At 42.5% G+C, this 13,684-nt stretch overlaps 1 protein-coding gene and 1 pseudogene across 1 annotated transcript in view; one reads left to right on the top strand and one right to left on the bottom strand.

The window, feature by feature from the left end:
- The window catches only part of LOC112547202 (solute carrier family 9 member C1), a 384,240-nt gene that overhangs the window by 33,312 nt on the left and 337,244 nt on the right, over positions 1-13,684 (top strand). The gene's annotated exons all lie outside the window — the stretch shown is intronic.
- LOC149524373 (uncharacterized) lies at positions 10,360-13,551 on the bottom strand (annotated as a pseudogene).

Raw genomic sequence — 13,684 nt, 5'->3', positions numbered from 1 at the left:
GGACAAAATGAAAGAATGAATCAACTCGGACTCCCTCTTCACGATGGTGGTGGGGATGTCATGGCACCCTTTTTGAACACAACTGTAAAAGGGTGTGTTAATCCAGCTGATTAATAAAACTTTTATTAAATGTGTTAGTATGAATGTTTCCCTTCCATACTTACAGCATCTTTTACTAGCACAAATAACAGTAATGTCTATGCATATGGCTCTGTTAATGAAAATATATTACACCCCTGGTGAAGTTGGCTGCTTTGGTGGGATGAACCCTTTGTTTCAAGAAGTCAAAAAGCATAGTAAACCTCTGAATAGAAGACCGGTAACATCATGGCTTTTAGACCAGGATGCTTACTCTTTGTACAAACCTGCTTGAGTACGTTTTAAAAAAACAAGACCATTGTCTCAGACATGGATGCAAAATGGGAAGCAGATTTGGTGGATATGCACCAGTTCTTCAAACACAACAGCGGTTTTAAGTATATCTTAACGGTGATAGACATTTTATCAAAATATGCCTGAGCCTTAGGCCTAGAGGACAAGATGGGCAAAAAGGTAGCCAAGGCCTTTAAAGTTATTTTCAGTGAAGGTCGCATGCCTCAAAAATTACAAACTGATTTGGGAAAAGAATTTTTAAACAAACCTTTAAGTGGTTTGTACCCATTACGTACCCATCCATCAAAACCACATCGACACCATCATCATTGAAATAAAGACAGATCAGAACAGGCCTGTCTCATTTTGCTTTGGCAAGGTGATTGTGAAGCTGCACCTGCGTTCCCAGAAAGAGCGAGGTTTCTAAAAAGTAAAACACTATTATGGCGATCTTAAAAAATTTGGTGATCCCTAAGTCTACAGCAACTATTACAAAGCCTAGGCTGGATATGCCCTTCCTGGATATCATGGAGCCCCTGTGATGTACTGGGCCGGCGTGGGCAGAATATTCCATACCCTTTTTTGAAAAGCTGTACTGCTTTTGTGAAAAGGGCTAGAGATTATTAAACCCCATGTAAAAACAGCCGCTCAAAATGTAGCCAGAGATGTGATAGGCCATGTTTCCCGTGCTATTCTGGAAAAGGTGGCGAATCCGGTTGCACAGGAGGGGTCAGGGCTGATGTATATTAGAAGGAGGAAGAGAAAGAGTAATGTGTCATATCCGCGACGCACAGTTCTCCCCCCCCTCCAACCCTTTAAAAGAAGAGCTTTGACATGCAGGACTGACCATAAGCAAAAGTTGAAGAGGAAGCCAGGACGAAAGAGGACATGCTCTGTACCTGGTAAAAGACAGATATTTTAATCAACATGGCTTTCATTCACTGCGGGTCGGAAGAGTGCACCAAATCCGAACTAGACTTGTTTCAGATAGCCTGTATGCAGACCAGCATTGAGAAAATCATCTACATCAAGGTGCCACCTTTGTCAGCCGTGATGGAGACTGCCCCCATCGACTTTTTAATAGCAGGGAATGGAATAGATTATATGGATTTCAACAACACACTACTGTACCTTTGTTGCAAGATAGTAAAAGGAGATGGAACTGCACTCCCCAGGGATGCCGCGGTAGGCCTGGTGAATTACCCAGTGGGCTCTATTTTCAGTCAGTTGGATGTTACGTTGGGAGACTGCCTAGTAAGCCAAAGCATCAACTGTTACCCTTACAGGGCCTTTATCGAATTGGTTCTCAATTACAGCAATGACACACTCATTACACAATTTTCCGCCGGTCTGTTTTACAAAGACACTCTTGGACAACACAGAGCTGGATGGTGAGAAAAAACAGAGCTGGATGGCGAGAATCTAGGATTTGTTAGTCATGCTAGGCTGATGGCCCAGAGCAGGACAGTAGAGCTGCTGGGTCATCTAAACAGCGACCTGTTTTTCAAGAAAAACTTTTGTTGAACAGGGTAGATATGAAAAAATTAACAGGCAGTAAAGAGGCCTTTTGTTTAATGGGTGATGCGGCTGAGGACTTTAAACTGTGCGTTGTATCAGTGTCCCTCTTTGTGAAGAATGTGCTTGTGGCCCCAGGCGTCCGGCTGGGGCATGCAGAGGCCCGGCTTACTGCTAACGCTAAATACCCTGTGGACTATGTGGGAACAAAAGTGTTTAGCATCCCTGCAGGCAGCAGGGTCAGTAACCAGGTGAACTTGTGCTTGGGACAGTTACCGAAAATACTTGTCCTAGGGTTTGTGGATAAAGACGCCTTTAGCAGAAGTTACACTAAAAACCCCTTTCATTTTAAACCATTATTATATTAATTTTGTGGCCCTGTATATGTATAGTGAACAGATACCATCCAAACCTTTGCAACCAGACTTTGAGGCTGGATGCTGTGAGAGAGAATACATGCATCTGATACAGACAGCAAGCAATCACGTGAAAGATCATTCTCTGTTAATTGACCATGAGACTTTGCACGCAATGACACCTTGTTTGTCTTTGATCTCTCTCCTGACCAGAAATGCGCACTGACCACTATTCGCTGATTAAAACAGGGAACCTCAGAGCAAAAATACTCTTTGGGAAGGCTTTGACGGTCACCATTAATATGATAGTGTATGGGGTTTTTGACAATGTCATAGAAATAAATCAGAAGAGAAATGTTCTGTTTGATTACATGTGAAGATGGACACCGTGCAGCTCTCACGTGACCTATCAACAGACCCTTATACAAAAGAGAATTTCTTGGATGTGTTCCCTTGCGATAACCTGCCACCAGCGAGCCAATCTGAGACCCCTAGGTTTGGTGGTCAACACGCACCCTCACAACCAACCGGGTGAACACTGGCTTCCTTTATATCTGGCAGAACGTAACCGCAGAGTGTTTTTTGACTCATACGGGCATCCCGCGAGCAGTTCATTGTTTCCTAGAAGCATTATGAAATTTTTAAACAATAATGCCACCGACATTGTTTCACACTAGACAATTACAACACCCCCTTTCTGTCGCCTGTGGCTATCACTGCATGTTTTTCTTGCATTACCGTAGCAAGGGTTTATCTTTTGACCAGATTTTAAAAATGTATTCTAATGATTTAATGCAAAATGACCAGATGGTGATTAACTTTGTAAAAAATAAATTTAAATACTTGGGCATGTCTAGTCTTGCTCAAAACATGGTTCAGCAAACTCAGATGTGTATCCCACAATGACTTTCATAGCCATGTTGCTCAAGAAAGCACCCCAGGTGAGGAGTTTAAAGGCAATTGTTTATTTTTCTTAATTTTTGTTCTTAAAAACAATGAACAATTCAGAAAAAACCAAGACATTTAAATATATATAGAAGTGTTTTATTTAAAATAAAACATGATCAAGTTCAGAAATTATTTTTAGAACATGACAAACTTCTCACACTGCGCCATTCAGATAGTTTAGCCAATTTTTGTTCTTTAGAAGGCAAAAAAGGGGTCGGTGTTTCTCTATCCATCCCAGCGTCAGTGGCTGAGGCCTTCAGGTGTTCCAACAGATCTCTGTTTTCTGCCCATGATGGAAGATGGGACAATAAGTTCTACCATGGCATTTATAAACACATCCCACCCTTTAGGTACGTATCTGTTAGGGACAGAATGTATCTGGGTGACGGCTTTAAGTCAAGCTTGTTAGAACCATTAACCACCAAGCCTTTGTACACAAATGCACCTTTATCATTCCAGAAAGCGATAGTTTTATCCTGGCCCAGCTTATTTAGCAACACTGAGGTGTTTTTCTTATAATGCTTATTCATGTTTTCCAACATCTCCTGAACCACAGAGTCTGAGATGTTTGCTCTTTCTGGAGTCTTGGCCGTCATGCTTTGTTCTGGTAGAAACAGACTCAGGGTATGTCTACACTACCCTCCTAGTTCGAACTAGGAGGGTAATGTATGCATACCGCACTTGCTAATGAAGCCCGGGATTTGAATTTCCCGGGCTTCATTAGCATAAGCGGGGAGCCGCCATTTTTAAATCCCCGCTGCTTCGAACCCCGTGTAGCGCGGCTACACGGGGCTCGAACTAGGTAGTTCGGACTAGGGTGCCTATTCCGAACTACCGGTACACCTCGTTTCACGAGGAGTACCGGTAGTTCGGAATAGGACCCTAGTCCGAACTACCTAGTTCGAGCCCCGTGTAGCCGCGCTACACGGGGTTCGAAGCAGCGGGGATTTAAAAATGGCGGCTCCCCGCTTATGCTAATGAAGCCCGGGAAATTCAAATCCCGGGCTTCATTAGCAAGTGCGGTATGCATACATTACCCCGCTAGTTCGAACTAGCGGGGTAGTGTAGACATACCCTTATTTTCCCTTTATCTGCATCACTTTGCCTCACGTACATTAGGTACCTCTGAAGCACAGTGCTGTAGAGTTTAGCCTTTTTGTATTCGGATAAGTCAGTCCTCTGAAGAACAGACTTCATTTCCGCATCCAGTAAGCGAGTTGCGGTTGTTCTGATATTTTCCTCCGCTGGAACAGAAGCCTTTAATTGTTCCAGCTGGTTGCTGGGCAGGAGCTACATTTTTTCTGCATACTCCATTATCGGTTATTCAAAGGCCCCGGTATCAGAGGGATAGCAGAACTTGAGAGGGCCGATAAACCGCCCAGACTGCTTCATGAGATGCTTCTTTCTTTTAAGCGAGATCCTTTTATTAGACAATGTTTTTATAAGCGTGTGTTTCTTTTTCAGCATGTGCTCTTGATTCTGCATCAAAGGCACATTTCCTTTTAAGGTATCGAGTGCTATTTCTGAGATTGCCGCTACTAAATCGTCAGAGGCCGAACACAGTATACCCTTCCTTTGCTGTGGGGATGATATACTAAGTAATTTTAAAAGAGCCAGGTTTTTCTTCGCAGAGCTAGACATGTTTTCGGTCGGCAATCCCCGGCTGTTAAGGGTCTGCTGATAAATCATCTCTTTTTATACCTGGCTGTTCTTTTCAAATTATAAACCACCAGCCAGTCTGGAGGGAAGAAACTGGTTCTTAGTCTATAAGCTTCTGGTGTGGAGGCATTTAAATCCACCAGCAGGTAGCCATAAGATCTTTTGGTAGCATCCTCAAAAGCTTCTAGAAAGACTTGAGCCTTGCCGGGATACATTTGCCAAGCAAGCATAGCGAGTCATAATTTATCCCTGGGGTTTAACAGAACCCTGTACTTAGCGTTTAGGTTAATCGTATGGCTCCTTTTCCCCTGAAAAAATATGTTCTGAACGATATACATAATGCCCAAGTTCCTGTGATGCATGTACTTGGTGAAGGATTTCTCAATTTCATCACTTTCACAAACAGAGTTCATCAGATCATCTACAATAATCATATTCACTTCATTGGTAAGAAAAAACAGTCATCGTTCAAAGCATCAGATAGCCCTTCCACAAAATTTATAAAGGGATATTTACAGAGCAGTTCTATATACTGAGTTTGCCAGAAGCTGTAACATCAAACAATATTCTTGAGCATCATAGTCAACATTTGGGGTACGTCTAGACTACATGCCTCTGGCGACAGAGGCATGTAGATTAGGGTACCCGACATAGGAAAATGAAGTGGCGATTTAAATAATCGCCGCTTCATTTAAATTTAAATGGCTGCTGCACTGAGCCGATCAGCTGTTTGTTGGCTCAGCGTGGTAGTCTGGACGCTCCGCGGTCGACATCAAAGGCATTTGTCGATCTCCTAGGTATGCCTCCTGGGATGAGGTTTACCTTCTTGTTGTAAACAACTTTCTGTATTTTCTTAAAGGTCTTTGTTTCTATTTGCCACTGATTTTTGTTTCTTACAATCGAGGGCTGATGTACCTCTATCTTATTTGGGTTGTTCTCCCCCTGGACTGTGCTATAGTTCAAGACTAGGCTTTTCAAACTGTCAAAGTTGATTTTTTTTTACAGTTTACTACATTTAGGGTAATCCCTTTGACTTTCATATACGCCTTTCCTGCTGACAGCTTGTACCTGTATGTTTTTGGGCCTGCTGACGCAAACTCGGTGATGTGTTGATCTGGCGGGAGCTCGCTTTTGAGGTCCCTTAAAAAATCCCTCAGAGGGAGATTCCAATCACCCTCTTTTTTCACAAATACCACCGAGTCAGTGTCGTGGTTTAGGCACCGCTCTTGTAACCTGTCTAGAAGGTGATATAGTTCAAAGTGAGCATAAGTGTTGGTGAAATAGGCAATGAAAATGTTCGTATTGCCAGAGACCGAATCACGGTCTTTTGTGTGTTTCCAAGACATGCATGCTGTTTCATCATCGATAAACACACAGGATGAAACCTCGTAGTTAGGGTAAAACACGTACTGAAAGAGTTCGTCAGGGTCTCTCACAATGTTTGTATTAGCTAGGTTGGTTCTTTGACCAAATTTACTCCACCGAGAATTTAAAAACAGTTTAGCAATTTGGTGCTTAGTGGGGTTCAGCTTGATCTCACGTTGGCGTAAATGCTCACCTTCTTTCTGATATAAATTGTTTATGTATTTGTTTTGTTTTTCCTTATCTGTGCACCAGCTGGGATACCCTGAAGCATCTTGTTTCTGACAGAGATGTAATTTTATGTATTCTGAAAAGTTTGTCAGATTTGTCATTAAAATGCCAGATTTCATAGATTGTCACTGTGTACCCCTTTTCTATGGGCCCATTCAAATCTACCATGCACCGTGTCCCCAAGATGGCTCTCTCCTTGTCATTGCGGGTGCATGTTTCCCATTGCTCAGTTTCCGCACAGCGCGAACATAAGCTTGCCACCTACTCTGAGGGGTAACGGGAAAAAGAGGCCTCATTGGGGGTACGCTTTAACTTTCACGATTCCAAAATAATTTGCGAGGGGTCCAAAGTTGTCATAAACTATACCAGGGTATCCAATAGGATATTCTTGGTTTTGTTTACAAAATAGTACAGACTGGTAAAATAATAGTGGATTTCTTCCCCAGGATTAGGTTTGTAATAAAGGGTGATAGTATTTGTCCTCCCCCTCATCCCCCCAAAAGAGCATCCCTAGGCATGCGAGGCTGAGGCAACTGAGCATGGTTTAAAAAATTTGCAAGATCCTTGTCTGTTTCTTGCATTACCTCCCACTCGTGCTCCCAGAGAGTCCTCACTACAAAACCCTGTCTTTTTAGATAGTCAGTCTTGAGCTGAGTCTTGTACTATAGAAACCCAAAAGTTGTCCCTGTCATAGGGTGCTGGGTTTTTTCACAATAATAGGTGACACATCCGTTGAAATCAATCCGTTCAACTCAAAGGCTGAGCACACCCTATCAATATCTGCGTAACCGTCTAAAAATAGGGGCCTACTTTTAGTTCCCCACCCTGTAAAGCATGCCATATCTGTGTATTATCTTTGTGAGATATACACATCAGCCACTGAATAGATGGTCTCGAATATCTCTTTTTCTGCCTGTGGTAATTGTCTGGAGGGAGAAGGGCTATCATGCTAGGCTCCAAAAACATAAACCTGTACATTGCCATGCAGACAGAGGCCAGAGTGATGTACTGGAAAGGATCGATATACAGTTGTGTATCAGTGAATTTACCATGGCCTCTTTCTGCTATATCCCCCACCTCTGTCATTTTCATAATCTCTTCTCGGTATACCATACAAGCCGAAATTCATGGGTCCGGACTTAATGTACCCAAGGTTACTGAGGGAGTTGGCAAATGTCATTGAGGAGCCTTTGGCTATTACCTTTGAAAAGTCGTGGAGATCAGGAGAAATCCCAGATGATTGGAAAAAGGCAAATGTAGTGCCCATCTTCAAAAAGGGAAGAAGGACAATCCAGAGAACTATAGGCCGGTCAGTCTTACGTCGGTTCCTGGAAAAATCATGGAAGGGATCCTTAAGGAATCCGTTTTGAGGCACTTGGATGAGAGGAAAGTGATTAGGAATAGTCAGCATGGATTCACAAAGGGCAAGTCGTGCCTGACCAATCTGATTAGCTTCTATGATGAGGTAACTGGCTCGGTGGATGTGGGAAAGTCAGTGGATGTTATATACCTTGACTTTAACAAGGCTTTTGATACGGTCTCCGACAATATTCTTGCCAGCAAGTTAAGGAAATGTGGATTGGATAAATGGACGGTAAGATGGATAGAAAGATGGCTAGAAGGCCGGGCCCGCCCAGTGAGTAGTGATCAATGGTTCGATGTCAGGATGGCGGTCGGTTTCTAGAGGAGTGCCCCAAGGTTTGGTTCTAGGGCCGGTTTTGTTCAATATCTTTATTAATGACCTGGATGAGGGGATGGATTGCACCCTCAGCAAGTTTGCAGATGACACTAAGCTGGGGATAGAGGTAGATACGCCTAAAGGCAGAGATAGGGTCCAGAGTGACTTAGACAAATTGGAGGATTGGGCCACTAGAAATCTGATGAGGTTCAACAAGGACAAGTGTAGAGTCCTGCACTTGGGATGGAAGAATCTTAAGCATAGTTACAAGCTGGGGACCAACCACTTAAGTAGTAGTTCTGCAGAAAAGGACCTGTGGGTTACAGTGGATGAGAAGCTGGATATGAGTCAACAGTGTGCCCTTGTAGCCAAGAAGGCTAATGGCATATTAGGTTGCATTAAGAGGAGCATTGCCAGCAGATCCAGAGATGTCATTATTCCCCTTTATTCTGCTTTGGTGAGGCCACATATGGAGTATTGTGTCCAGTTGTGGGCCCTCCACTGCAAAAAGGATGCGGATGCATTGGAGAGGGTCCAGTGGAGGGCAACCAAAATGATTAGGGTGCTGGAGCATATGACTTATGAGGAGAGGCTGAGGGACTTGGGTCTGTTTAGTCTGCAGAAGCGAAGAGTGAGGGGGGATTTGATAGCAGCCTTCAACTTCCTGAAGGGAGGTTCCAAAGAGGATGGAGAGAGGCTGTTCTCAGTAGTGACAGATGACAGAACAAGGAGCAATGGTCTCAAGTTGTGGTGGGAGAGGTCCAGGTTGGATATTAGGAAAAACTATTTCACTAGGAGGGTAGTGAAGCTCTGGAATGGGTTACCTAGGGAAGTAGTGAAGTCTCCATCCCTAGAGGTGTTTAAGTCTCAGCTTGACAAAGCCCTTGCCGGGTTGATTTAGATGGGATTGGTCCTGCCTAGAGCAGGTGGCTGGACTTGATGACCTTCTGGTGTCTCTTCCAGTTCTATGATTCTATGATAAGGGGATGGTTTGATGAGATAACATGATCTTGGTAACTAATTGACCATTCATTATCAGTGGGAAATAGGTCGATGGAGGGATGATAGGAGTTACTATAGAGAACTTCCTGGGTGTCTCGCTGGTGAGTCTTGCCCACATGCTCAGGGTTTAGCTGATCACCATATTTGGGGTCGGGAAGGAATTTTCCTCCAGGGTAGATTGGCAGAGGCCCTGGACTTTTTTTGCCTTCCTCTGTAGCATGGGGCACAGATCACAGCTGGAGGATTCTCTTCATCTTGGGAAGTATTTGAAGTATTTGAAGGCTTCAATATGAGGTATAGGTGAGAGGAGTATTCTAAGAGGGGTGGGTGAGATTCTGTGGCCTGCACTGTGCAGGGGGTCAGACTTGATGATCATAATGGTCCCTTCTGACCTTAAAGTCTATGAGTCTGTGAGTCTCAAAATTTAACATCCTGTTGACAGTAATATGTGAGCTCTTTCTGTAAGTCAAAAGTCTCATGTTTCTGGATCCGATAACAGTTGAGAAACTGTTTTTTCCCCAGGCATCATATTGTCTACACCATAGTGCTCCATGCTGGACATAGGTCCCATGTAATTTTGATTTTCTGAAGTGTTAAAAAATGTGGGAAATACCCTTTGGACCCTTCAAACCCCATAGCCTGTGGGAGCTTGCTAAGGTCCATAGACAAGAAGTTTAAAGAATCTATAAAACGAATGCCTGAAGCCCTAACTTCTACACACATCAGTTTACTACTTTGAGTGATGAGTTCTACTCCCATCTTTTCCTTCAGTAGCTGTCTCACAACAAAGTATGCATCGTAACCTTTGGAATTGTGTGCTATGACTGTGTAGTCATGGAACTTTTTGACAATAAAGTTCTTAATAAAGTTAGAAAGACACTTGTTGCCCTTGAATTCCCAGGATTTTTCTGGGGTTAGGAACAAAGCAAAAATATTATTGGGTATGTGCAATCCAGTCTCCTGCATGCACTCAAAATCATAAAAAATGTACTTTTCTGATGATTCGGGCTTTTTAATACAGTCTAATAAAACATAGATGGTTGTCTACGTTGCCGACAATCAAGCTCTTAAACTGCATACAGCGCCGTCCTTTACAACGGTGTTGCTTGTCCACGTAAGAGTGACACTCATCACACAAAGTTTTAGACATGTATTTGACTTGTTTTTGCAATGCTCAGTTGGTGTGTCTGTCTAAGCATTCTTTGGACTGACAGTACAGTCTACAGCTGGGACACTTCAGCAGTACGTCCACGCTGTCAGAGCACGTTGCACTCAAGCAGAGGCGCCAATGATACCTGCAAGAGTGGTCGTGACTTTACACTGACTGGCAAAACTCACAATAATTTTTCATACCAAACAACTTTTTAACGTCCAGAACTCCATAATAATGTTCATGCAGAAGCATGAAAAAAGTCTTGGGGTACACTGGGTCCCCTGTTTTAAATAAGCTCCGTGTGCCTTTTGCAGCATAAAGCACCGCCTGTATGCTGATTCCTAATTTCTGCTCAAACACCGCAACATCACTAAGCATAGCCATTTTTTTATCTGACCACCCCAGTTTCTCATGCAGCTCTCTTGCCTCTAAGAATTCTGCGTCCTTAGATTTACAGTTGGACATGATGGCCAAGAGTCCACCTGCAAAACATAAATTGGTACTGGTGTAAGTCAGGTCTACTAAATACTGTCTTTTTTTTAATGGGAGATTTGACTACTGACGGTAGAATTTAAAACTTTACGACAACCCCCATGCATGTTTTTTACAATGGTCACGAGGCTCAACGTCCCATCTAGGTGCAACTCTCTATTACTCTATAAGTTCAAACTAGGGTGGTTAATGTAGGCAACTGAAGTTGCAAATTAAGCCCGAGATTTAAATATCCTGGGTTTCATTTGCATCTTGCCAGGCGCTGCCATTTTTAAATCCCCAGTAGTTCGGACTCCATGCCCGCGTCTACACGCGGCACGGAGTAGGTAGTTCGAATTAGGCTTTCTAGTTCGAACTACTGGTACATCTCGTGGAACTAGAAAGCCTAATTCGAACTACCTGCTCCGTGTCGCGTGTAGCCACGGGCACGGAGTCCGAACTACTGGGGCTTTAAAAATGGCGGCGCCCGGCAAGATGCAAATGAAGCCCGGGATATTTAAACCCTGGGCTTAATTTGCAACTTCGGTTGCCTACATTAACCACCCTAGTTCAAACTAGGGTGGTAGTGTAGACATACCTTAACAGCTTTGAAGTCTGATTTAAGAAATCCCCTGCTGAGAGCTCATCCCTAGTTCTTCTGACTGAAAACAAGTGGTCAGTTAAATTATGGCTCTCTAAACTCAACTGAAGATCATCAGGACTTACAGTTCGTTCTCGCTGACATTAATGGAAGGGTATCCCCCATGTATGGCTTCAACAACCTGTTCAGCTGAATTTATTCTCTCAAGATTTACAAAATAAAATTCTTCACAATATACTGACCCTCCAAATCTAGGTACTTCGCGTACCATATACCTCTGGATTTTCAGGAGTACTTGGGAGTTCTTCTACGGGACCATCAGGAGCATCTTCTACATCAGATGGTATTTCAGAGTCAGAGAGGTCTCTGTGAGAGTCATCACGACTAGACAGGTACCTATCTACAGACTCATCACCATCCCGCAGGTCAAATTCTGCCTCATTTTCAGATAAGTCATTTTTGTGAGCCTCTAGTAGGTGGCAACTCTTTTTGGTATTTTTTCCTCATCACCTCTTAAGCCTTTTTAAAAAATTTTGCAGCAATCTTAGCCTGGAACTTTTTGGCAGCCACCCATTTATCTGCCTAACGCTGTCCTCCCCCTTTTGTTTACACTGTATATGTTGGGAACCCAGTCCCCTTTCCACGACTAGTCATGCCTACTTAAAACTACTCTCTAGAAAATGAAAGCCTTTTAAGTTATTAATAAGAGTTTTTGCCGTTTTGATGTTTTTTCTAGCCGTCTTTTCGTCTAAACCTTCTGAAATTACAGGCTGCCACAATTCTGTGCATGATTTTTTCAAAATCTTTTCAAAGTTACGAACAGTTGTGGTAAGTTTATGAAGGCAGGAGACTAATCCATAATACATATTAGATTGTTCATAAACACCACCGTGTTCATGGCTGGTGCTGTCAGTCATTGTTTTTTTTATTCACAACCCCTAGAGTGTGTGCTCCGGGTTTATGAATGTGAGTGTTTTTGCTCACAGTTTCCTCAGGGGTCAGTGTAGTGTTGACCGCTGAGGAACTGGAGTGTGGTTGTTTGTTACCAGAGTCTTTTGTCCTTGAGTAAGAGTTGTGGCCTGTCCTGCAGCTTCATTTGTGCTCATGCTGGTTTGCATGGCTGTTGCCATTGTTGATGGTCTCTGAGTAGATTCCTGGTTCTTTGTCAGTTCTGGTGGACTTGTCTCCGTGGCTCTGACTATAATGTTGTCAGGAGAGCATATAAAAATGTTAAAAACCGCCTCAGATGTTAACTTTACCATTTTTCTCACCCACACCTATGTATTTACTTAATAAACAAACCAATAAGCAAGTTACACACACACACACACACCTTCATCCATCCATCAGTCCTTGATGCTGGTGACTTTTCTTTTTCAGGTGTCTTTCCTTTTGAACGTGTTTACCTTCTCTTCTAAGGGTCTCTCATTTTGTGACCTTACTGTGAAGCAAACAACGTGCATTATAAAAGAGTCTTGTAAATTTTAAAATAAAACTTATTAGGGTATTTTTCTATTTAAAGTGATAGCTTTAATGAAAAGTTTTTATTTTTACCACTTTTAAAAAAAACCCACACTTATCTCTACCATAAACCCCTGAATCACCCACAACTTAAACACTAAAGCCAGCTGTTTTAAGATAAACACCCCATGTAAAAAACACACATTTTTGTAACCAAACTACTTTGAAACAAAGATATTTTTAGCATAGCCCCCACCACTCCCTCACCCAACTCAGAACTGAACATTTATTTTGAAGATGCATTTTGCACAGAAAAAGCAGCCCACCACCAAACACTCAAAACCAGCAGTTTGCCATCATATATTTTTAAAAACACCAATATGCTTCTGCACAATTAAGTTTTGAAAAAACCCCAACTCACAATTTAAACATCACAGTTAATTAAAAGAAAAAAAGTAACCCACATGCTTTAAAAAAATAATTATGAATAGTTACCTTCCACCACAGGGTAAAAGCATGCTGGCACAGGGCTGTTCTGTTTTCCCCTATGTATATTTGGGCCTATGGAATAAAGAACAAGCAAACGCTGAGTTAGTATTATTCTCCACAATGCATCAAATCTCTTAGCTACCTTTGTGTAATGCCTTATTAAAAAGAATATAACAGTATTAAGCCCAACTACAGTGAAAATGGTTTTACTTTGGTCCGATGGTGAAATATAACTTGAAGTTGCTGTTTCCATGCTGAACAGATCACACTGAAGAAAAAAATAAGTTAGGAACCATTATTTAATAAGGACAAAGGAGGACAATATAGAATATATATTTTCAGATTTAAAACAAGCCGCATACCCTAGTCTTGAAGTCCAACAGCAA

This window comes from Pelodiscus sinensis, chromosome 5, assembly GCF_052426305.1.
Source record: "Pelodiscus sinensis isolate ZL-2025 chromosome 5, ASM5242630v1, whole genome shotgun sequence".
Lineage (NCBI taxonomy): Eukaryota > Metazoa > Chordata > Testudines > Trionychidae > Pelodiscus > Pelodiscus sinensis.
Note: the sequence above shows the minus strand (reverse complement) of the source record. Positions and strands in the feature narration are given on the sequence as shown.